Here is a 26,213-nt window from a genome sequence, read left to right on the forward strand (position 1 = left end):
GTGTCTTGTTTAAAAAGTTATCCTCAGTAAAATGAAGCGAACAAACGAACAATGTCTTAACGTTACTGAAGTGATCTGACTGAAACTTCTCTAAAAATAAAGTTTGTCCATGCTTTCTTAGGATGTTAGGATAATAAGGACGGCAATGCAAAAACTGTGTTTTTCCACAACCTGGCACTTCAAAATATATTGTAATCTCTATCGTTTTGTTGCTGGAGTAATCCTGTGTTTGCATCTGTCTCGTGACATGTGCAAATCGGTGGGCGGGGCTAAAGAGGCAATGATGTAGAGAAGGGGTTCCCAACCACATTCCTGGAGCATCAGGACATGTCCAGGTCATTATTTTATTAGTATAGACTCCAAGACCTGAAATGGATGTGTCAGACAAAGGAGACATGCAAAATGTGAATGTTCCATTAGACATGAAAAGGGGGGTGTTCCATGAATATGGTTGGGAACCTCTGATGTAGAAGTAGGCTCATAGGGAACTCATATCTACTGCTCATAGGGAATTCATACGATTCACACCAAACTTTCTGACATTGAAAATGTTAAATTGTGAACAGATATTGGATATCTCAAATGGTGTAAAAAAAAAAAAAAAAAAAGGAAAACAGGAAGTGTCTCGTATCTTGTCAATCCTTTTAAAAAAAATTTTCTCATATTTTTTTTGAAAATTAGCTGATTCTATAAAATGCATTTAAGCAAGGTAAAATGTGTTAAATAAGGGGCCCTGTTTACACCTGGTATTGAGGGTGCTATCACAGTTTAGTTTGAAATGGGTCACGGTTTGCATGAAATTTTTTATATATTTATTATAAAAAATGTATATGACAGTGAATGCTGTCATGCGGACATGGTTGTGCACCGGGTTACCAAACACGAGACTACCTGAAGGAGGTGGTCTGAGTTCGGATTCACGTGGATGTGAAAGCAACACAGACTCTGGTGCGCACTTGTTTAGGAAGAAAAGTAACCTGCGCCTGCGTCTTAGCTGATGGCGATGTATTTTGTTCAGTAAAACACATGTAATGGATGATGGTGTTGATGATTTACCTTGGATACAAGTGAGAGCGAGCCTGCAGTGTAATCACGCATAGGCAGCAACAAATTGTAAGGCGGCAATCCAATGTAACCTCTAAAGATTCCATTTGCAAGCAGTAGAAAGCCTGCCTTCATGCGACGAGGGAGACACATTCCCGTTTACACCTGGGGCCTCATTTATAAACGTTGCGTACGCACAAAATAAGGCGTACGCCGCCCTCTACGCAATAATTGGTATTTATAAAAAGCAAACTTGACGGGAAAATGTGCGGTCCTTCACGCAAGCTCTGACCCAGGCGTACGCACAAAAACGGGAGAAATGAGAAATGGCGACACCGTCGGCAGAGGGAAGAAACACGTGAAAGTGTGTGAAACTGTAGACCGTTGTGTAAAAGAAATGGCAATATTGCCTCTCATAAATAACATGAAGACTTCACAAAGCAAGTCTTACAATTAACAGCCTACACGAACATCCGTTTGATCGATCTGCAGTGTAAAACAAACAAAATCAAAATAAGATTACAACAGAAATGCAAATTACCACATATTTGCAAAAAGAAAAGTGAAATATGTTCTGCAATAACATTGGCATGTTATGAGTTAAGAGGGGTCAGCTCCGGTGTCCCCTTTCCCCCACCCGTGGCAGACACACTCTGGCGATGGAGCGCTAGATACTTTTTTGCATCGACTTTGATGTCCGACCATTTCTTTTTTTATTTCGGCCACGGTCCGAGGTTGTGAGGCTGCAGCATTAACAGCGTCTGCAACCTTTTGCCACTCAAGTGCCTTTTTGGCATTAGTAATACCCACACTGTGCCCTCCAAACAACATTTTACTCCTCTTTTCCACCTCGCCCAACGATAATTTCTACTTCACATTGAGTGAAGTTATGTTTCTTGGTTTTCCTCTCTGTGTTTGCCATGATTTCGCAATCGATGAATATTAACTTGTGGGCGTTTCACGGACTATTTATGGGCAACTATGGGCGTGACATGAAGCCGCAAAAGCTGCGCTACATTTAGAATTGATTGTGATTTATTAAGGGAAAACTGCGTAGGATGTGCGTGCACACGGTTTTATAAATCTGAATATTTCTGTGCGTACGCACGTCCTATATGTTTCATCCGTACGCCACTTCTGACGCAAATCCTACGCAAAGTTTTATAAATGAGGCCCCTTGGTGTCTTTTTTGTCCACCTTGACCACTTCTGTCCTGATTTCTTAGGGGAGGGTCTATGGGTGTGTAAATGTATGGGCCTTTTCAGATCTTTTGATCTAATGGATGAAATAAGCTTGTGCAATTTACATATGAACGTGAAAGGAGCCGTCTTCAGCCGACTAAGGGCATTTTTACACTGGGCATGGTAACAGTTAGAGTAACAGTTCTTGGTTTATTCTGTGTTTGACATGGCAAAGTAATGACTTTAAGTTAAAACCTCTCAGTAAGTTAAAACCTCTCAGATAATTCATTAATTTGAGATGGAGATTAATCATTTGGACTACCCTAGTTACTCTGTATGTTTGTTGCGGTTTGCAACAAGCAAGTACAGTACAACAAAATAGAAAGACTTCTATTGTGTTGAAGGACAGATGATTCACTAGAAGTGCAAGAGACACTGTTAGAGTACTTTAATATGATCCACATTGGTGAAACTAAACATCATTTGGTTGTCTGTTCATAGAACCAAACATCATTGGATTTCATAATTTTTTTTGGAAACAAAAAGGAACCAATTCTAAATAATCAATTCTTGTTTCCCAACTCTGCATGGCATACTAAAAGCGCAGTCCATTTGGGAAGTGCAGCGCTATACTGTAAACACACTTGGATAGTGTTTAGTGATTGCAAACAGATGGGACAAAAAATTGGATATGGTCAACAGATCAGATCTGTGGATTCAGTCTTGCTGTGTAAAGCTGCCATAAAAAGACCTTTGTTCAGTTTATTTACTGACTTAAGACAGCAAAGAGCCATTTGAAATTCAGTCCACGCAGTCATAAAGTGTGTTGCAATTGAGTGAAGGCATCATAAACCACTGAGGTTTAAATCAGATCAAACAAATTTCAGGCTTTCCAGAACCAGTTTGTTTTGCTTTTAGGGAAAAAGGTCCCTTTTTATTTCACTTTCTTGTTTGTTGCTCTTGTTCTGCTGTTCTGCATCTATAAGGCCAGAGACTGAGACTGATTGTTGCACTGCCCCATTTAAGAGGTTGCATAAAAATTGTAATAGAGGAAATTTCCAATAGCATCTTGTAAAAGGAGAATACAGCAGCATTCGTTGGATATCTTGACCATCCCTTCCATGGATGCAGCACAATCTCACATTGTGCTTGAAATGTCAGCGCAAGCATGATACATGTCCCTCACTGGAATGACGGTAAAAATCCACAGAGACTCCCTTGTGCTGGCTGCTGTCTTGTTTCCGTTTCTGGTCTCTGATGCTGACAGCTTGTTGAGGATGATCTTTTGTAAGAGATCAGACTTGATTTTCAACTGGTGGACAATAAAATGGATGAATAATTAGCCATATCTAGAGACCTGAGTATCATACCTTGGGGGTGGTCTTGTTAAAAAAATTTAAAATCTAGTATGAAAAAACTGAACTGAACTACAGCCTACAAGGAACTACAGCAAAATGACCTTAAAAGCTTCTGATATGATCTCTATGAGGCTCAAATACCAGAGTGTCACAGATCAAAGGTCAAGGGTTATCTTCACTTTACAATTATGCAGCATTATCTTTAACAGATTGAGCTCATGGAGAACAAGACATGCAGCTTTTGGACATAAAACAGTTATACCTTATTATGGTTAAAGCTTCACTTTAATAGTGTAAAACACTTCTGAGTCATTCTCAAACAAGTTATTAGCATCCATAGGGTAAAATATATATTATTTCTATAAACAATAACTCTGCCAGGATGTGTTATGTTTGACAAATCCTTTCGAGCATGAAAAAAACTGCATGTTAGACGAGAGCAGAACACGTGGCATGTGTTCATATAATTTTTAAGTTTTATATTTTTCATATTTGACTGGCTATTCATACATTCACATATTATGAAAAAAATTGCTTTTTAATTTTAGTTAAAGTTTTTGTAATTTTGTTGTAATTTGTAATAATTATATATCATAATTTTTATTACAATAAGTTTCAAATTAATTTTGAATAAATATATTTAAGCTTGCAATAAAGTTTGCTAAAATGATTTTAGTTTTAATGCACTTCATCAAGTGTTGTGGACACAAATGGTACTAATTTTGTGGAATGAGCATTATGTGACAATATTTGTGATATTTTGTCTTTATATGAGATTATGTATTTATTTATTTATTTATTTATTTCACTTTGAACCAATTAAGCAGAATTTCTGTCCAATGCCGATGATTTTTAACGGTGTGTGTCCACTGGCACGGAGCGAGCGTTTTCAATGCATTCCTATGGAAGTCGAGCTTCATGCTCGCGCAGTGCATTTTGGGATTGACAGCGGACCGATGAAAGCGTTGAGAGCCACAAGGTTGGGCAGTTCTCAACTTTATGCAAATATCAAGCGAAAAACGCAGTCGGCAGCCAATTGCTGTGAGCATCGGGATGTGACGTCTGTCTTGAGAGTTTAAAAATATGCAAATTGTGCCGGAGTTTATGTTGGAATTTAGTGCATAAGTCATTTTGTTTACAAATTAGACGCTTCGCGGTTGTTATGTTAAATATTTCATTTTGGATGTGTTCATTGTGATTATACTGGCTGGGTTTATAAAAGTTTGTTAAAATTAACAGGATATCTTTGCTTGGGGCATTTAGAAACAAAGCTTGTCTATTTCATGTGCATCTCTGATGATTATACTGTGTGTGTGTTGAATTTTTTTTTTGATTAAACACACTCGCATCAGACACACCCCAAAGCGGAGACGCGTTGCCAGCTGCACTGAGTGGAGTTTTGCCGCTGTAGTGGACAGGCACCGTTAGGCTTGTGTTTTTGCCAATCTCAATCAAATTAGAAAGATGTGAAGTTTCATCATGAGAATTCAATTCACAGGCATATAAGCAGAGAGTGGCGTGACAAGGGAAGACTATGGAAGAAAAGGAGAGGAGAATTAAAGAGGAGGGTCTGTCATGTGGGGAAAACTAAACAGAGAAAAATAGAGAGAGAGAGGACAGGGTATTGAGAAAGGATGAAAAATATTGATGTGGACTCAGATAAGCACTTTCCCAACCCTGCGTTCAGTCACACACACACACCTCTGCGTAATGGGTCTCTATTGATTGCTCGCTCCATGTCCACACTCATAGACTTTCAATCCCACCCTGTCAGGACTCTCAGGAGACTACTTTACCAGCAGTGTGTGTGCGGCATGAATATGTCTAAGTATCAGAAAACTGGAGCCCCTTGGCTTTAACCCTATAAAGCTTATTTTATTATATTTGATACACAAATTTCTTTAAAAACGACTTTAAATGATCAACATGATCAAAACTTTGCCGGAAAAGAAAACCTGTTGTACATAATATACTGCATGCCTTCTGTCATCTGACTGATAGTTTATACTCCTTTTTTCCCCGTTTTTTTTCTGTGAAATCTATACTGAATTTATAAAGTAAACGTAAGATTAACTTTTATATTGTTAGTAATATTTCAACACTTACTGGACTTACTTCCATACATCACATTTTAGAAAAATCATGAAAAAATGTGAGTATCAAATATGATAAATCAGATATTTGAGGACTGTTTATTTGTATATTTGTCAACCATCATTATTACCAATAATAATAATAATACTAATAAACCTAGTGAAAATTATATTTAAAATACGTTTATTTCATACTAGTATACCACAAAACCATTAACATATTTACTGACATATCGCTTGAGAACTTAAACTTAAAACTTATTTGTAGTAATTCTTTATTGCACAATGCACATTTCTTAATATTAAGCCTAAAATGTGTTTTAATATCACTATATTTATGCAAGATATTTAAAGTGTACCAGTACCTAAAGTATACTTGCAATAGTTCCACTTTAGCACAATAAAATATACTTAAGTATTTCTTTGGTTGAGGAGAGATCCCCTGATATGATTGTAAAGCGCTTTGGGTGTACAGCAGTACATATGAAAGCGCTATATAAATGCCTCATTCTATTCTATTCTATTCTAGTTGGACCTCAGCACTATTTACGGAGAACTAAAGTGCATTAAGTACAAAATTAGTTGTTCCAATTTAGCAGACTTTAAGTATACCAATTAGTATACTAAAAGTACAATTGCAGGGTATTTATATTAAGTACACACATATGTAAATGTATTTGAAGTATACTTAGCATAAAATGGTATTTATTTTTCACTAGGGAAACAAGAAGTGTTAGGATAATAATGAATATAATGTTTAATGGACTAAGTTCAAAATTAAAAGTGTGAATGGAAAGTGGACTGATTAACACAAAAATGTAAAAAACTCACATGAGATCTTTGACTTTCTACTTTTATGATGAGAGACAGTGTTGCAATGAGAACTGGTTCTTTTTCATATTTTGGTCCGGGTTAGTTCACCCAAAAATGAAAATTCTGTCATTAATTACTCACCCTCATTTCATTCCAAACCCGTAAGACCACAAATTAAGATATTTTTTAATTAGATCTGAGAGCTTTCTGACCCCTGTCTGCTTATTATCTGCTAACACTTTATTTTGACCTTCCCCTTACAGACATTCTTCTGACTATAAGTAAGAAATACATGTCAACTTATTCTTAATCCTAACAGTCTACTTTCTAATGAGAGTTAATTGACATGTAGTTGCAAAGTTACTTATAGTAGAATGTCTAAAGTGGACCATCGAAATAAAGTGTAACCAGTTATTTATATGTAAGTAATAAATAACGTATTTAATATAATGGTCATGGTCTAGATTTCCAAAACAATAATGTGAATGGAATGAAGTTGACCGAGAAGCCTAAAATGGACCCCAAAAAAAGATCTGAGTCAACTTTATGGCCAATGTCGCTATTTTGGCTACTTGTTTGATTATTTTGAAGAAGACTTGAGTGTAAACAACATCAGGTGCTTTTGAAGAATGTTTTTTTATGAGTACACACACACACACACACACACACACACACACAGACACAGACACTGAACTCAGTTCATCTTTCAGATAAGCAACATCCCATCTTCCCACAGTGGCTTGAGCGGGCCAGTCTCAGCTCGTGCTGAGTTGATGAATTATCCCGGCCACATAAAGCAGCGCTTGTTATTGTTTGGTCCTGATTTATCGAGGGTTTTGGACCCAGGTCAACTCCCAATCCCTCCTTCCGCCACCCCCTCCGTCTCCTCCCTTTGTCTCTCATCTGCTTTTCTGTTTGGATTGAAAGACATTTGATTGATGACCCCGAGACCCAGAGGTCTGTCTGAAGATCGTCACTAAATAAAAACACATGTGCCTGAGACAGGTCTCACAGAGGGACAGAGAGCGCTATCTTCATTTTTCCTGCTGTCACATGCGATCTGGTTTTGTTGGTTTAGCCTTTAATGCTGTGAGTTACCACTAGTCTTTACTTCAAGTGAAGCACTGATCAGTGGTGGGAAGCAGCATTCTATAAGCCTAAAGTGATTATGAAGTGTGTGAGTTCTGTGTGTGTTTGTGTGTGAGCAACCATTATAATGCTTCAATCTTAAAGAAATTGGGTTTCACTTTAATTTGATGGTCCCTTTAACACATTCTATTTACTATAAGTAACGTTACACCTACATACTAACTCTCATTAGAGTGTCAGTCGAGTATTAGTAGACTGGTAGGGTTAAGGTCAGAATAATGTAGATGCTTATAGTCAGTAGAATGTTTGTCGGGAGACCATCACAATAAAGAGTTCAGATATTAAGCAGACAGTCTACTAATACTCTAATGAGAGTTGACACATAGGAGCAACGTTACTTCAGGATGTTCAAAAGGGACCATCAAAATAAAGTGTTACCAGAAATTGTAAAAAAAAGTTTTATAAATTCTATCATCATTTAAACACCCTCATGTTCTTCCAGGCCCATTTGATTTTCTTCTTTTTTTCTTCTGTGAAACACAAAAAGAGAATTTTTCATAAAACCAAAATACAATTCACTGCAGTTTCCATGTGAAATAAACACATGCTGTAAAACAGTTGCTGTAAAATACTAAAAATGTTATTCATTTTTAAACAAATAATGAATGCAGGGGCAGATTATAGATTAATAAATACTTATTTTTTGCACTGTTCCTTGCACTATGTTATGACCTCAAAACACTTTTACCATATGCATGATTTGTAAACTAACACATTTTGATATTTGCATCACATAATCAGCTCCATATTATCTATTTGACATTGCACTTGCTCGGGTACGAGTCCCGTGAAACATGACTCACACCATTTGATTAAAGAGCTCAAAAACCCTTAAAACAAGCTAACATGGAATGTTTGCTACAGCAAATGCATTTTTTAAATATTTATATATTTTATTTTATTTTGTATCATGTTTGCTTTTGTAAACACTATCGATTAGGTTTAGGGTTTGGTGTAGGTGCGACGTAATTTTCAAATGTGATAGAGCATTAACCTTTTTGTGCCACTCACCAGACATTTCATTTCCAAACCGTCACAATATGTACAACAACCAAGGTAAATTGTTGCTACATTAACCTGTTTTCGGAACAATTGAATGCTATTTTTTAGTGCCACTCACTGGACATTTAATTTTCAAAGTTGCGACGAAACGTGCAAGAAGCAGCATATTATTAGTTTGAAGAAATGTTTCTTTTTTCTTTTACATTTTTACAATGTTCCCAGGGACTGTCAAGCTCCAAAAACAACAACAAAGCACCATAAACATATCATAAATGTGGTTTAAATGAGTCATGCACTATATTCTAAATCTCTTAAATACATACAATAGCTTTGTGTGAGGAACAGACTTAAATAGTTTGCTGAAAATCTTGTTTACTGCTAACTTTTAATTCTCATTCATGCTTGCACATATTCAAACCGCACAAGATGTGTTGCACCAGGTTTGATGTCGATGATGCCAGATTAGTGCTCACATGACCGTCCTACTGATGTGAATTTTGAATATTTGGAAGCAAATGTAAAGGGTAAAGTGTATTTTTTGTGGTGCCAAACAGACAATCTCACACAAAGAAATGTTTGATGAATTTGCCATTGGTCCGAAGGAAACAAATAGTCCTGCCCCAAACTCATGCCATTGATTCATTCAGATGTTTACATGTTATGTCTTGAAAGCATGACAGAGTCAAGGTGTCTACACTCTTCTGGAACACTGTGGGTCAGTATAAAGAGGAGCATTGTATTGCAAATAAAAGTGTTTTTGCGCAAAACTTTGAAACAGCAAGCCTTTCTTTGGTGTAGATAGAAACTTTGCTTTTTATTTCCAAGATCTGTGAGTCATCTCTGGAAAGCTGAAAAAACGTTAATGGTCTGGAAACTTGTCGTTTTATTAAATTCACTTTCTTCAACAGTATGAAAAGGCATCTGATCATCATAAATCCCACACACATGAGATTGTTAGTTTGTGTGTATCCACTCCTCTGTTGTGTGGCTTTCCAGTCTATGATTTTATTGCTCAGTGGTTGCACTTGTTGCATGTTGCATGTTTCATGAGGCTTCATGTTCTCATTAAGTGTTCATATTAAGATCTCCGACTTTCGATTTGGAGACTTCGGTGTCTTGGCAAAGCTGTGCAGAATGAGACATTGTTGGGATCTCTTCTAAAACTCCACAGTGAGATTTATGAACAAGTCTGAGAAACGGCAGACTTCTGTAAAAGTCTCAATTTGCTGTCCATTAAAGTGCCTACACACTAGAGAAAGCTCTGAGGGAACATTTGATGAAGAGGAATGTGCAGGATCAGTTTTTGGGGCGTTGAAAGAGAGGATCAGTTTCAATACTGTGAATTTAATCTCCAAAAGCACAAAAATTGGTCTACGAGTGCCTAAATCGGTGACTTTTGTTCACAAAACGGATCATCGCTTTTGTAAAACCTTGAGTTTTTCTTGGACCTTGCAAATCATCCCTTATAATCTATGAATTCCCACTGTAATCCGAGGGTTTTGTTTCTGGACCCAGATTTTAAATCAGGATCCAACACAGGGCCAATACTGAAAGCAGGTACAAAATCAAAAATAGTATGTAATAATGGTTGATTATTGGTTTCTAAATATGTCCTGCACAAATCATGTGTATCTTCATTGCAACTGCACCTGTATTTAATGCTGTGTATAGATTTTCAACTCACAAGAAAACGTTACTATTTTGCGTAATGGTTATTTTGTATGAACTCGTACGATGTAATTTGTACAGAAACATGATTTTTCGGAGAAAAAGAAGCAAGCATGTGGGTCGACCCCTAAACATATTCGTCAGTGGGGCGTAAGCAGATCGTATGAACATTTATGAATGAGATTGTGCAAATTCATGCAAATTAGAATTTTTTGCAATTTCAAAACGTAAAATAGAGCCATGAGAGTGTGTTGTTTATTTTACCTTGTGTAATTTTCTTCATGGTTTTTGAGAATAATGGCATGTCACGCATTCTTTCCAGGGTGTGATCTGCTGATTTAGCTTTGCTTTCCACCGAGTTAAGGATGGAAATTGTATAGTTTCATTAGATGTACAACCTTCAACGTCAACAGTGAATAATATGGCAAGCATTTTCCCTCCCCTTTATAGGCCCGTTGATATGGCCATTAATTCTGTTAATTCATAAAACTATGAATATATGGTTATTTGCATTTAACATCCCTGCTACCCTCTCAATCCGAACAGAAGAGACTGTGGGCCCATTTTTGGGTAGTGACCCACCAGATGATAACCACTGCTCTAGTGTGTAGTCACACTGAATCACATTTCTGTCTTGGAGAAACTGTTGAGACCCCCTTCTAATGGGTTGTCCAATATGAATATGTTTCTGAGGTAATTCACTCCATTTGATGTTATGAAAAACCGTCTGTCTAATTGTGTGTGAGCCTCAGGCCTGATTCTGCACCACAAACCTTTGATCACTGCCTTAGTGTTTTGTGGATATTACATAACCATCTCTACTGGCTGTCTCTCTCTGTCTCTGTGTGTTAGCAGTGTTTCAGGCTACCTTCTCTTTTTCCGCAGCTGATATCTCTCTTTCTCCTCTTCATTCTGTCTTTTGTCCCTGTTAGTGCCAAATTCTTTTTTTGTTCTGTCTGTCTTTCTCCCTCATTGTCTAATTGAACTGAACAAATTGAACTGTCTTTTGCTGCAAAACCCACTAAGTCCATGTGTGCTTTATAGCAAAAAACTTCTAATTCCATGCACTTTTTTGGACAACAAGACAGTAAACAGTTGCAAAATCACTAAAGATGCAACTGGAAACATTAAAAATGATGAAAGCAGAATTCAAAATATAACAATGAAGAAACTGATCCACACAGTAGGGGGAGCTGTAAGTGACTGCCGCATCCGTTTCTGTCAGATTTTCACAGCAACACAAGTTGTTTACTTGCTACTCATGAAATCCTGTCATTGCCATTGTAACAATGGACAAAACATGATAAAAACTTGCAGCTCGGCAATTGAAAGCCGGCTCATACGCACACGTCATTCATCTTGAAATCAAATGATTCGATTTGCGTCTTCTGATTGGTTTCTGTGGTTTTAGAGGATTTTTCGGGCAAAGGGAAGTGCTTTTAGCGGTTTCTGCCAACTAACTGGTATTTCTGAATGGGCTAAGGTTGGATTTAGTGGATTTGAAGCGAAAGTATTTGATAAACTTATTCTATGTACGGAGAGAATTTGCTCACTATTATTATCTCATTTTTGAACGAGGTGGCGTTAAGCAGCTTTTGCATCTGAACTCTTCATATGTTGTTTTGTTGGCTCAGTGTTGTTCTCTATGGCTCAGTGCTGTGCCTGCTGGCAGCACGCTCTGTTTTGATTGGCTCAAGTTTCAGCTGCTGTCCACTGTGCTGGAATGACTCAGCAAGGTTGACTCTTGACCCCCGAGGGTCATCGTCCATTACCACATGAAACATAAATGTCAGCAGCCCTCCTGCTAAAAGCATTTGTCTTCTGGTGGGTCATCGGTCACAGCCCACCTGCTTTTACCAGGTCTCCCTACATACACACTCAGATAAATGCATCTGAGACATTGAATGCTTTCCAGCGGCTTTGAACTACAGCAGACACGTTTAAAGTGCTGCGGATTTGTGTTGGTAGTACACTCACCGACTGAAAAAAAGTATATATATATTTTTAAATGTTATGTAAATGTTAAGCCACAGTTATATACCGTCACATAAACCGAAGTCCTATTCAATGATATCCAAGAACAGATGCATTTAATATTAACCATCAGGCTAATATTTTCAGCTTTGGTTTGAATTTGGAGAGGTAATGGATTAAAGTCATCTGCGGAGCTGGAAGCTGATTGGTTTATCTTAACAAATGGCCCAAGAGGATGCTGTTACAGGCAGAATTGCCGAGAATTGCGACTAATGATGCCTTAGAGTGTAGTGGTTATTGACCCATCAATCCAACAAACACTCTTTCCCTAGAGCATGACTACAGTGCATTCACTGTCCATTCATCTGCCTAATGCGATCTGTCAATACTCACACAATACTACCAAAGGATTGATTTGATAGTTGGAATGTTTTGCATTCTAGACGTGTTAATGGTTTCTGCGAATACTGCTCTGAGTTTTCTGTTCTACAGTTTTCTGGAATAAATACATGGACAGTTAAACTGGTCGAGAACATATTTTTGGACTTCCAGTACTTGTAGTTGCAGATAATTTTGGGGGTTCCTCCACGTCTTGCTCTCTTTCATTTCTGAGTTCATTCTGAAATGTAAATTCATTTGGCTTTTGAGTAAAGTTGATGTATGCAATGCAAAAGTGTCCTGTGACTGTGTGCAATTCAGTGATTTGACTTCAAACTCAAACTCTGGACTTCAATGCAGGTGCGCTACTGTTTTAACAGCATTAAGTTTGACCAGTTATAAAAAATAAAAAAAATGTTGCTTTGTACTCTTAAATTCATAAGACAGGGTTAAAGTTGGAACTCTTTCTATTTTAAGTGCTGTTTTTCTTTATTTGTGTGATGCTGTAACTGATGCTGATAAGTTCAGCGCATCGGGCAAAGTTGATGCGAGTCATGTGAAAGGGTCCTTACAGTACACAAACCTTTACAATGTTTAGACATCAGTGACAGAATGATTCCTTTCAAAACATCTTATGGATGCGAACAAGCCAGTAAACATTTTTAAAGTTTATTTAACTCTGGTCTAAAAGACCAATTTTTATAAGTGAACTCAATTAAGGGGTCACACGAAAGCTAACTTCTTAGATTTATTGCTTTCTTCAGTCAAAAGGTCACTGAGAAAAACTTAAAATGGAATATATCGTGCTTGGAAATTACATTTAATCAGGGATTGGAATCACCAGAGGCCCCACGATACGATATTAATTATTAAGCCACAATTACTGTGATTTTAAACATTTCGCATCATGACAAAAAAAAAAACACTCGCATAGTTCTTTAATATCTTCTTGTCTTGTTCGTAAGCATCATTAAATGTCCATTAAATGTTTCTGTTGCTTTCTCCAGCTCTTAATGAACTGTGTGTGTGTATTTTCATAGGATGGTCTGCTTAATGTGGTGCTTTATGCAGGACTAATGTTCAGGCAGTGTGCAGGGCAACCTCTGGTCATCATAGTCAGGACCTAACCCCGAATCCTGACACCATTAGTGTGGGCTGGTAATTTAGACTTAAACACACTCACAGAAATAGACAAATGTCAAATCTACATAGAGCACAGCTATCCGTATTTCAGAGAAATCTGCTGTTGTCAAATGCACACACAAACACTCTCATATAATGCAAATGTTTTCTCATGAACATAATCAAATCAGTAGATCAGAACGGTCATTATTCTGGAGAATGCCACACATGGTGACCCCGGAATCATTGGTCTGATAGGGTCTGTCAGTGTGTGTTGTGTGTGTGATGGAGAGGTAATTGTTCAGCTCGAGGCTGGAGGGGTTGAGAGACAGTTATGTCCGACACCTAAGACAGCTGCCTTCCTGCCCAGTTAGTCAATGACTTCACAGACAGAGTTTTTGTATGAAGGCACCTCCTGAGGAAACAGCTTTCAGACCGGTTTTGAAGACACCAAAATGTCACATGTTCTAATGATCTATTTAATCTACGAAAAAATCTAAGTTAGACATAAACAAGCAAATCTTTATTGGCAACCAACAATGCCATCTGAGACTCGTTGGAAATACATGCTTGTGGCAAAATTACACGTTTTGCATAACTTCCAGAGTGAAATGTTCAGTTAGTGGTGCAAAGAGCACGTTCAATTTTATCCAAACCAGATGAACATGAATCTGGCAACATTTTATTACGTTGGTTGTTGTACGCATCACGGCAGTTTGGAAATTAAATGTCCAGTGAGTGGCGCTTAAAGGTTAATGCTCTACAGTTTTTTTAAAATAACGCACCACCTACACTAGACCCCAGACTAAACCTAACCAATAAGGTTAACAAAAGCAAACGTGAGGTAAAAATTTTAGCTTTTTTTAAACTCTTTTATCTCAAGTGCAATGCTGTAGCCTACCAGGTGAGCTACCGAGCAAGTTTATGTCAGACAAGCCAAGTCAAAATGTATTAGTCAAAATGTATTAGTTTACAAATCATGCACTAAAAGTACTTCTAGACCACATCATAGTATTATGCAAGGAACCAATTGAAAATAAGTCTTTATTAACCATAATTTGTGTGAAAAGAAATAAAAATGGTTGCCGTTTTACTGCCTTGAGTGTTCATTTCACCAGGAAACTGCAGGGAACTTTATGTATAGGTTGGAGTTTTGCGAAAATGAAGGTAGAGGCATAATTTTTCATCAAAATTCATGGTTTGACAGTGAGGATGGCCTGGGGCCGATGTGACTGTTTCGGACCAGTGCTGTGTTGCCTGCCTTTCAAATGTAAATGGAGCTGGGAATCTGTAGGATCTGGAGAGATTCTGTATGGAGGCATGGTCTCTGATCTCTTGTCAGCTGTTTTCCAAACTCAACAGGTATTAAAGGACAAAACTCAGAGCTGTTATCTTGGCAAAAGGAGGTTCCAAAAAGTATTTAATAAAAGGGTGCCAATAATGTGTCCAACGTGTTTTGGAGAAAAACATTTATTTCATAATGTTTACCCTCCACTTTCAATTGTTTTACTCCAATGAAAGTTAAATTTTTGCAACAACAACAAAAAAAAAAGTAATAAAAGAGCAAAAGAATAAACAATGCAGATTTATTTTTACAGCCATCTTTGATCATATTTACCAGGGGTGCCAATAATTCTGACCACAACTGTATGTAGTAATCCCTTTTATAAATGTAAAACAGCACTCACAGAGTCTTTGAAGGGGAAATGGACAGTGTGATGCAATGATATTGTGGAGTCGGTTAACTATGGTGAATGACTGTAATCTGGGAACTTTCAACTTCTGCAAATTACTGTGATTGTCACTCCAAATCTTCAGACGAGCACGTAAGACCTAATGAAATCATGGACTTTTTGACCTGCACCCTGCATCTTTACTTTATCTGCACTTTGTTCCAAAAACTTTTTTATATGTTGCTTCCAATTTTTTTTTGTGTGCAAAAATCTGAAATGCAGAAGTCTCCATTTGAAACAATTGAGATATTAAAGAGATCTTATTTGTCACTCTTCCTTCCCATCCATTCACAGCGGTGATGGATGGATTGATGGCGCTGACAGAGGAGTGTCAGGGAAGAGAAAGAACAGGCAGTAAACTAAAGAAATGTGTGTTTGTGAAGGTCGTTCCCTCTGGAGAGACGCCAGCAGTACAGCCAGCTCACTGAATCTAAACCACATGTTCACACTGACCACTGACTGGCATCGACACACACACACTCACACACACGTTGGGTTTAAATGTTTTATGGGGAGTTTCATTAGACATAATGATTTTTATACTGTACAAAACTGTTTATATTATCCCATAAACCAACCCATCACAGAAAACTTTCTGCATTTTCAAAAAGCATCACTTGTTGATTTATAAGCTGTTTTCCTCATGGGGACCAAACACTGTCCCCATAAGGAAATTAATTTTGGATTTTGCCATCTCTGCGGGGACATTTTGTCCCCATACCATAGGGTTTACCAGGACCCCATCTCCCCCCATCACACACACACAAGCAAACACACACACGTTTCGAGCACATGTTCAACTCCTGCTGTCCGCCCACACATAAAACCAGCAGCAAGTAAACACACGCAGTGTCTAATTGACTGTGAGCTGATGTATTATTCTGACCTACATTATTCTCTCTCTCTCTCTCTGTGTGTGTGTGTGAGTGTGTGTGTGTGATGGATTTGATGGACTTGGCATGTGCTGAATGCTGTATAATGCTTCAGCACACAGTCAATTCACTCATTGTTTATCTCACAAATGCGCTTCTGTCCGTCTCTCTCACACACCTGTAGGACTAAAGATCATTTAATTGGGCACTTTTTGTACAGTTTGTACTTTTCCCATTGGAATGCCAAAGATATTTTGTTTTAGCAAATAAGCCAAGTACTAAATAAGGCTATATAGCCAGTAAGCTAAGAGGTTTTGTTGCAGTGTTTTTTTTGTTTTTGTTTTTTACCACTTAAAGGTATTATTACGCAATAAGGACTAAAACCCCTTTAACCATTGTACAATCACTATAACATTCAGCCTCTGCTTGTTGAAAATTTCTTGCATCTCACTCTGCACCGTTTGAGCATAAATGATACCTTGAATCATGTAGATTGTTGAGTAGAGGTCTGCGATTAGTTTCTACGCAATGGAACATCTCGTTGATTAAGATGGACCACATTCAAAAGCAGCATCGCATGTGTCTTTTGTAGAGACTGATTTTAATACAAGCCCAGAATGCATTGCGAAAGACTCCAAGATGGCGGATAAAGGGAAAAAAACGTCAATTGTAAATAAACAATAATAAATTAATTACTGAAATAGTCACAGCCATTATAAAAGTATTTGAATGCATTAATTATGCCTTGTAATTCACCTTATAATGCATTGCATGGTCTCACAAATAACTTTAACCACAGTTATAATAATTGTAACACTTATGGGTTACACTTTATTTGAAGGTGTCTTTGTTACACTGTAATTATACATTTAAGTACTGAGTAATATAACTACATGTACTTACTATAGGATTAGGGTTTGGTTTGGTTTAGGGTTAGTTATAGTAATAGTAATATAATAATTTATAGTTATTACTATAGTAACTATGTAAAATAAGGTATATTTAGAAGGTATAATGCATTTAAACATATGACACACAACCAATTATAGATGAATCTGCAAATATTATAATGCATTTTATAAATTCTTATTTATACAAAGATATAATGCATTAATATCTTCATAATGCCTTGTACACAGTGTTACCAAAATGTCTACAATTGTGAGATATCTCTTCCATGCTAAGCTGTGTTGTGTGTGTGGAGCTGTAAAGCAGTTCAAATCAGTAACATATTAGATCTCATTTCAATGAGGATGCTGCCACAGAAGACTATGCAGGAAGTGAGGCAGATCACTAGGTTTTCTAACAGAGTCTGTCTTTGAGTATGAGAAGAACTCAGTTCAGACAAAGCAACATGCTAGACTCACGCACACACTCAGACACAATGGACATTAGTCTCTCAGCTTGTGTCAGACTAGAGGGGATGGATGAATGAATGCTACAAGGGAGGAGGGATGAAAAATGGACCTTGTCCTGTTTTTCTTTTCCCCCAGCCCCCTTCCTCTCTCTTTTTCCCCTACCTCTTCCTTTCCTAACTGCCTTGCTTTTGTCTCCTTCTCCAAACATTTCTTTCTCATACATGCGCAAACACATTTGAACTCTGTCCCAAAACCTAGTGAGTTGTCTTGCTGCCTGCTGTCTTCATAGGCACGCTTGCTACTTGAAATGAAAACTCACTGATATGAAATGCTGTGCACATAGGCGGAAACCTCAGGTAAGTAGAAATAGTGCGTCACACAAAGCGCACAGAAGACTCGACTTACAATTGACTTCAGTAGAGTTTGGATTTAGCATGTTGCTAAGCTAACTTAAATAAGCATAAAACACATCTGGGTAAAACTTTGGTTGACAATTAGATTGAACTGTTTTAGTCAATCTATTTTAATCAAATTATTTCTGTATTGAATAAAATGTATAGTTTTATTGAACATTTCTTCTCTGTGTCTGCCATTTGTTAACTGAGTTAGGATTTGCTAACTGAGTTAGTCACAATGTATTATGGCATAGAAAGCATGTGTGGCTGCTATTGAATTTGCCTAAAATAAGGTATTTTTGAACATTACATACATTTTGGAAAAGCCTTTGAAACTGGAAGAATTTGATGTGAAGTATTTGAGCTCATATTGAGAACTCTGAGTTTTGATTGCAGACATTGGTATCTTGACCAATTCTGTGCACAGTTTGAAACATTGTTGAGATGTTTTGAAAATTGAGGCTACACATGAGATTACTGGGTTCTTTTTTCAGTAGAAACAGGAGACTCAAGAGAAAGTATCCATTTAATCTTATCTGAAAGAAGCAATTGAGAATTAATAGAATTTGTTTTAATTCTTTCCAAAGGGAAACTAATGCTTTCTTTTTTTTCTTCCCTAGCAACAAACATGTGATCTGTAAGGATTGACCTCTCACAAGACAAACGCAATGAACCAGGTATGAATACAGTCTTACTCACATGCAGAAAATACTTTTTAACATTATACTTGTAGGCCTTCATGATGTGCTGCAGGAGCCAGGAGGTGACTTCTAAAACCTGGAAACGAGTTAGCATGTTTGATCCTTCGGTTCTATCATCCCAAAGTCATTGGGTTTTTCAGTTTTGTACATTTACATAAAATCTAAAATTATACATTATTCATAGCACCCTTGGCAGCAATTAAAAGCAGTGATGTCTTAACATTGTAATACTCAGTTGGAGTGAGGTGTAGGCCACTCCAGGAAAAGCTTTTTGGTCTTTAGCCACTCTAGAGTTGCTTTTGTTTTATGTTTCGAGTAATTTCATTGTCCTGGAGAAAGAACAAAAAAACGCTGTGATTCTGTCTCTAGCTTGTGACAAAGATATGCATCCCCTAAGCATCAGACTTCCTATGGTCTTTTGAACAGTACTGTCATCAGTTTCTTCCTCCTCATGACAATGCTTATGTTTTAGAGATTAGCTTGTGTTTTGACAATGCTTGTGTTTCTTTGGTAACACCCACTATTCACAATCCAATTAATTCCCAAAGGATAAAATCAAGTCTCCACTTTTTCCAACTGGATGTCCTGTTTCAAAAAGCCTCCCTTTCTCACTCTGCCTTCTTTTTTGTCAAAAAAGTGTGCCGACAACAGCATATTTGGTGTTATGTATATGAGATCAGAACAGGTACAGTAATTTGATTAGACAAGAAATTATAATTATCTACCAAGAACATGTATATGTTGCACAAGTTATTAGCACTATTAGAAGACCAGGAGCAAAACATTACCGATAGAAATTCAAAAACAAATTACTAATTCCGCGAATCAACCACTGTCTGTAATGTGGATTGTAATTTGTAATCTACCTGTCAATGGGAAGACATTCTGGAACTGTCACGAGTGATACTGCGGAGAGAGCAGGAAAACACGGAGCGGATTAGTGAAATCAGTGGATCTTTAGCAGAGCGATAACAGAACGCTTTTATGGGAATCCTCTGGGGGGTGAGGGAGGGTGAGGGAGGGGAAGGGAGGGGGGCCGATGAGGTGGCCATGGCCCTGTGCACGGCCCTGCCCTGGGGAGTGGTTCACGATGCAAATCTCACTTGTCCACTGGCTTGTTTTGTTACCACTCAAAGGTGATTGGGCTCTCAGACGAGATCCCCATTCGTCAGTCACTGACATGACGTCAAAGGTGACTGACTGATAGGGAATTCAATGCGAATTCTGTGCGCAAGTTTCTTTTTTTAATCACTTGAATAAATGATAGAGCAATCATGTACGGATGTTGGATGTGGTGTTAATTGCGTTAAATATTTTTAACGCTTTAAATTGAATAACTTCGCAAATCGCAAAATTCATGCGTTAATTTTGTTAATAGCACTATTAATATTATATATCTATTATATTATCTGCAAGTACAGTTTCTCTAGTAAACAAGATTTGAAGTACACTGCATGTGCACATTCAATACAATTAAACACACTTATTTTCCCACAAGGTTTAGCTTTCAAAAACTCTAGCTTCCTAATTTTTTTGCCCTTGTCTTTGAATGTAGGATAGGGTATCATTCACCAGGAGTGGTGGTGGTCTCTAAAGATGTGTGATGGGGATGGCGTACACTCATCTTAGCAGAACTCTTTTGATATGCTACTCCATACATTCCAAACACTCTAAGCCAAATCCTTAGAACAGCCCTGGTCACACCTATAGTTTTATAGCACTAATTTTTATTACGGAAAGTTTTAAACATACTGAAAGCATTGGGCCATTCAGACGAGCCCTTGGTGAATACTCATATGTGTCTCTGCTGTGCTGTAACAGAATATCTAACCACTATACTACTCATACTATTTCTGCAGTATGTATACTGTTCTCAGTTTTCTAGTTTTCCTGTATGCATACAATTCCAAAATGACCTAATACATATGGAAAAATGTGCAGTATATCTATACAACAGAGCACTCTGTCTGAGAGACTGTATCCCACAATATGCTGGACTTTCTATTTCCAATGTGATGAGTGAACTGGAATGCATAAGCAAAGTTTTGAGGGTTGTATTCTGTTACCAGTTACGATCCCATTGTACTCACATTAAAAAAAAAATCATGTTGCAGTGTGCTTACTGAGCTTACTTGCTAAATTTTTGTGAGATTCATGTTTGTGGGGTGTCTTTTAATTGTCCAAGTAGACAGACTTATTGAAAAATATATGATATCAGTCTATTACTAGTCCTTTATACACCCTTAACATTGTGCAATTATGAATCATACAGTTTTAGAATTGCTTAATTTTGTTATATGATCCAGTATTGTGAGTGTTGTGTGCCTCACTCAAATACAGTTGACCCATGCTGGGAGCTTTTGTACGCAATGCTGTGTGTATTTCCCAATGGATAAGTCGTGCTGTTTGATTACCCACGATACTGCATGTGTGTAGTAGAGTCATGCTGTGTGTATTGTTTGATAAGCCATAATCATAAATCCTAAAAGCTAATGACTCACCCACTCTGCACCCAATCAAAACACAGCCACATTACCCAGCGCTGGGCGCTATTGAGCTATCCATCATGAGTAATATCAGCGCCCTGTGTGTGTGATATAAAAAGAGAGAAAGATGATGTTTCCAGTTGGGTTTTTTATGGGTGTGTGACGGCGTGTGGGGGTTGTTTTTTTTTGTAATGTGAGGTTGTGTATGTGCTCACGCAAAAATTTAAATTCTGTCTTAATTTTCTCACCCATTTGTTGTTCCAAACTCTTTCTTTTTCTGTTAAATACCAGAGTTGTCCACGTTGCTCTTTCCCATTCAATTAAAGTAAACAGTGAATGGGGGCTTGCAAACTCGAAGACCAAAGACAAAATATACACTGTAAGAAAAGAAAAAAATCTTATAAAAAATGGAAAAGGTACTGAAAATTTTCTGCCATGACATTATCCACTAAGTTTACAGACAGGTAAACTTAAGGTGTTGTTGTTATAGTGTAATTACACAAATGAGTTGACTACTGAGTAATATTAAGTAGGTGTACTAGGCTATAGGGTAAAGGTTAGGGTTTGGTTTAGGTTTAGTTACTTGTAATTATGCATAATTGACTGTTATTACTGTAGTAAGTACCTGTAATGTGTTACCATTTCCTTTAACTGTAAAACACAACACAATGCAATGCATAATTCAAAATACAGGTAAAACACAGAAAATGCCTTCATATTAAGAGAGTAAATTGCGTAGGGGTCTTTGAGGGTGTCTGACTTTCATTTAAAGGTACACTATGTAACTTTCTTTTTTTCTTAAAATTTAACAACATGTAAATAATGAGTTAATACATCATCAATCCTTCTTCCAAACGTGTTGTCTTACCCTGATTCACTATGGTAGGACTATAAGTGTTAGTGACTATAAACACTTAGGGCATTACTAAGTGTTTATATTTTAGACCTAGCGGGATGGTTTTCGCAGGAAATTGTATACGTATGTCACTCGCCCATGCGTGTCTCGTCATATCCGTAAAAAGAGGAAAGTTGCTGCGGCTGCTTTGATGCGTGTATGGTGTGGGAGGGGCATAGGTTAGTTGACACAATGAGCGAGAAAGGTTGACATGGAGCTAGGGCTGTGCGATAATTATTTACATTTTTTTAGAACCTTTTTTTTTTAAGACAAGTAGAAAAGTTTGAATTTAAACCACTGTTTTTTTTTTATTTATCCACATTAAGGCAAACAACTAATTATTTTAATGTAATGTAACTAATAAAATGTAAAAAAAAATATCTTCTTTATGTCTTATATTAAGATAAAAAAGTAAGTGTTAAATAAACTCTTGAACTTAAAATGTTATAAAATGTGTGCAAAGTGCAATGTAAAAGTGTAAACGTAGAAGAATCAAGGCAAACTTTGAGGTAGATCAACATCTGTAATAAGTAGGGGTGTAACGGTTCACAAAATTCACGGTTCCTTACGACACAGTGGTGTCACGGTTAGGTACATTTTGAGATACAGCAAAAAGAAAGAAATGCCAAAGAAATTTCCTTGATTTAAAAAAAAAAAATTATTAAAAAGAAAAGTTATTTTTAAATAAGTCTGAGTTTTCCCTACATCTTGAAACGTTTACTTTTATAAATGGGGGTCATATATTTGAAGGATGAACAAATGTGTTTTGGTCATCACATTAAAAATAATATTTAAATATGATAATATTTGAGTTTTGAAGTGCTGGAAAAAGATGTGTGATGTACTTGAAAGCATTTTACTATTCCTGCCAAACATGGTTACTGTGAGTGTTACTACAGTACATTAAATCCATATACAATGAATGTTGCTGATCTATGGACTTAAATATAACTAGTTCATTCATGGCACAATGTTTCTCCTGGTTTCCACGTCAGCGCAGTTTGATCCATTAATAACGGAGAAATTTGAATGTTTCTCACTCGATCTCACGCTGATGTTATTACTTCAGTGGCGAATTCAAATGCTTTCTTTACTGGATCTCTTAGCGCTGTGTAGTAACAGTGTCGCTTGATCAAGATCGGCTCGCGCTGCACTGACATTGATGGTCCAAACTGATAAACGGTCCGTGGAGCACAAAATAATAACGCAGTTTCGTTCCGCTTGCCATTTGATGTCGGGCGACGTTATGGTGGTCGCGCGTGCATTTGAATGAAAATATTGAGCGCTATATCGAACATTTTTTATATCGTTACCGACAATGGTGTACCGTCGATAAATACGGATACCGTTTTATCGCCCAGCCCTACATGGAGCACGCTAAATCTCGAACCTCTGGGGGAATATCCCATTCCCTATGGGGAATTAAAAAAACATGTGATAGAGCTCGTAATAAAACAAGAATCAACATTGGCTTGGCTTTTCGGAGATGGAAAGAACTGAGGGTGTTATGGGGAACAGGTAGAACAGACTTCAACATAAGTGTTTTGATATAGACGCAGAGATGCCGTTTTTATTACTCAACAGGTGAGTAAGATATTTTATTGAACAGATAAATTCCCATATGTAGCTCTCTATTAGACTTCATTATGAAGCATATATTGTGAAGGGTCATATTATTATGGTTGTTGTAGCACTGTTCTGGAATTTCTTTTCAAGGAAGTACCATGTCTATTAATGGATATAGCTAGAGTAACATCTTCAGCTCGAGGTCCTTTCCATCTAAACTGGTTATATCTCTTAAGGCCAGTAGTGAATGTTTTATGAGCAGAAGCATAACCAAATTCATGCGCCTAGTCACGCAGAGCCAAAGCACAACCAAAACATGTTATTTCACAAAATGCATGCAGTTTTGTTTTTTAAATGTTTTTTAAAAAGTTACATAGTATAGCTTTAAAGATTAAAGCCCCCCACAGGAAGTTAGAGCAGAAGGTTTAGGAGCTCTTGAAACTTAGATATACTAATCCATTTTAATTGTGTCGTTTAAATAACCACAAAATGAGATGGAACTGAACAGACGTGTGCAAATAAAAGAAATAGTCACCTGAAGAGGTAATGAGAAGCTGTGCTTTCTATTAGGATCAGTGTCATATAGTGTTAAAATTTTAATTTAAAAGTTGACATCTGATATCTCTGCTTTTCCTTTGTTTTTCTATAACGCGCACTATATGGACGTGTTTCACTGTTTGACATCTTGTGTTTTTTGCAGCATCTTGCGCATGACAGCATTCTAAAAATGTGAGGCTTCAGTAAAAAGAAGTTCAACAACAAAAATTATCTTTTAAAAAAAGGTTTTCTCTGACTGATTAACACCTTTGAACAACCATTGGTCTGTGACGAATACATAGTTGGTAGGTGTGCTCTACAGCTCCGCCTTCCTCGACGTAGCAATCTTCTCCTGTTCATTTCTTCCATTCAGTCCGGCGAGGTCAGATGCGAATAAAAAATTTAATATACTTGTGAGCTGCTTTATAGTACAGTAGAATTTGAAATTGTAATTGTAATTGAAACCGACACTGACACTGTTTTTTAATGTTTAGCACTGTAAAGCTGCCTGCTTTAAAGCAATCTATTGTATAAAGTGTTGTATAAATAAACATGATTTGATTGGAGTGGCCAATTGCTGAGCTTTTGCTAACATGTACACATCAATATAATCAGACGCTTTCTTAACTACTGTTTTCTCACCGCTGTCATTTTTATGTTTTTGCTGTTGTTGTTATTGAAGCACACAGCACATATTTATATTCATCTAAACGCCGCTCCCAGCAATGAGGACGGCTTCGGGATGTTCACTAACAGTATACCTCTGCTCAGGTATTTCGAATTTCTTTTTAAACCTAAGCGAAAACTAAACAGAACTTCATCCATGAGTATAATGAGGCCAAACAAAAATTTCTCCTGAAAATTACTTCTACAAATTTCTTTAAAAAGTTTACCCCACTTCCCTGTTAAACTTGAATAATCTGCACTAATGTGCTATATACCAAGTCTTCTGAAGTTGTATGATAGCTTTGCTTGAGTCAGACCCAAATTTATGTAGTCATCCACTGATAATCTTCCCCTCCGCAAAAGCTCTCAAATGGAATTTTCATGTATGCATAATCAAACTTGGTACGTCAAAGGTTTGAAATTATGTTATCATATGTCTTGTAACCAAATGGTGCACACCAGTTTGACTATTCGGCAGTTTGAATGAGACTGCTATTTGTAAAAGAGTAGAATGAACATTCTGCTAAACACCTTCTTTTGTGTTTCACTGAAGAAAATTATGTAAGTTTGGAATGACATGAAGATTGTAAATAATGACCGAATTTTCACTTTTGCGTGAACCATCCCTGATGTTTTTCTGTGCTCAGTGCTGTTCTGCAGCTCAAAAAGACATTGAATTGTGTTTTTCCTCCTCAGGTGGGTGTGGCCTGTGTGCAGAAGTCTGTTTATCCTTTGACCAATCATGTGGCTCATCTGGGTTGGTGCGGGGGTGGGCGGCGTAATGACAGACGCCGGTGCGTGTGAGTTAAGGGTAGCGGTGGCGATGGCAGTTGCGGTGTCATTAGCGTGCGCCCTCGAGGAGAGATTAGTCTGATTTATGGTGAGCGACGCTAATGGAACAGATATGGCTGCTCTCGCACCCTGCCATCCACGCTAATGAAAGTTTTGTGCAAATGTGAAAGAGAGCGCTGCAGAGCAGAGGCTTTCACCAGCACAGCATCACCTCTTTGTTTTAGTCTAATTCAGCCTTTATGTGAGTGACTTCAGCTTCAATATATCAGTCTGTCATAAGTGCAGTGTCCTTTTTAATCTGTGTATTTCTTTTTGTTTTGTCTTACATCATCTTGTAATAATGCAATAGTATATAATATTTTACTACAGTTAAGGGGTAGCCTAAAGCAAAAAAATGTCCAGTGGCGCTAAAAGCATGTTCCGTTTTATC

The 26,213-nt window shown here is 37.3% G+C and overlaps 1 protein-coding gene across 4 annotated transcripts in view; it reads left to right on the forward strand.

Annotated features, from left to right (window-relative positions):
• Positions 1–26,213, forward strand: part of raraa (retinoic acid receptor, alpha a) — a 197,207-nt gene that overhangs the window by 83,951 nt on the left and 87,043 nt on the right. For 2 of the 4 annotated variants that reach the window (XM_082152276.1, XM_082152275.1), the window contains exon 2: positions 18,761–18,817. The gene's annotated coding sequence lies outside the window, so the exon portion shown is untranslated. Of the gene's footprint in view, positions 1–10,642; positions 10,733–18,082; positions 18,102–18,760; positions 18,818–26,213 lie in introns of those variants that run through there. The other 2 variants (XM_082152277.1, XM_082152278.1) reach the window with 2 other exon arrangements.

The sequence above is a fragment of the Leuciscus leuciscus genome (genome assembly GCF_965113295.1).
Source record: "Leuciscus leuciscus genome assembly, chromosome: 21".
NCBI classification, from domain to species: domain Eukaryota; kingdom Metazoa; phylum Chordata; class Actinopteri; order Cypriniformes; family Leuciscidae; genus Leuciscus; species Leuciscus leuciscus.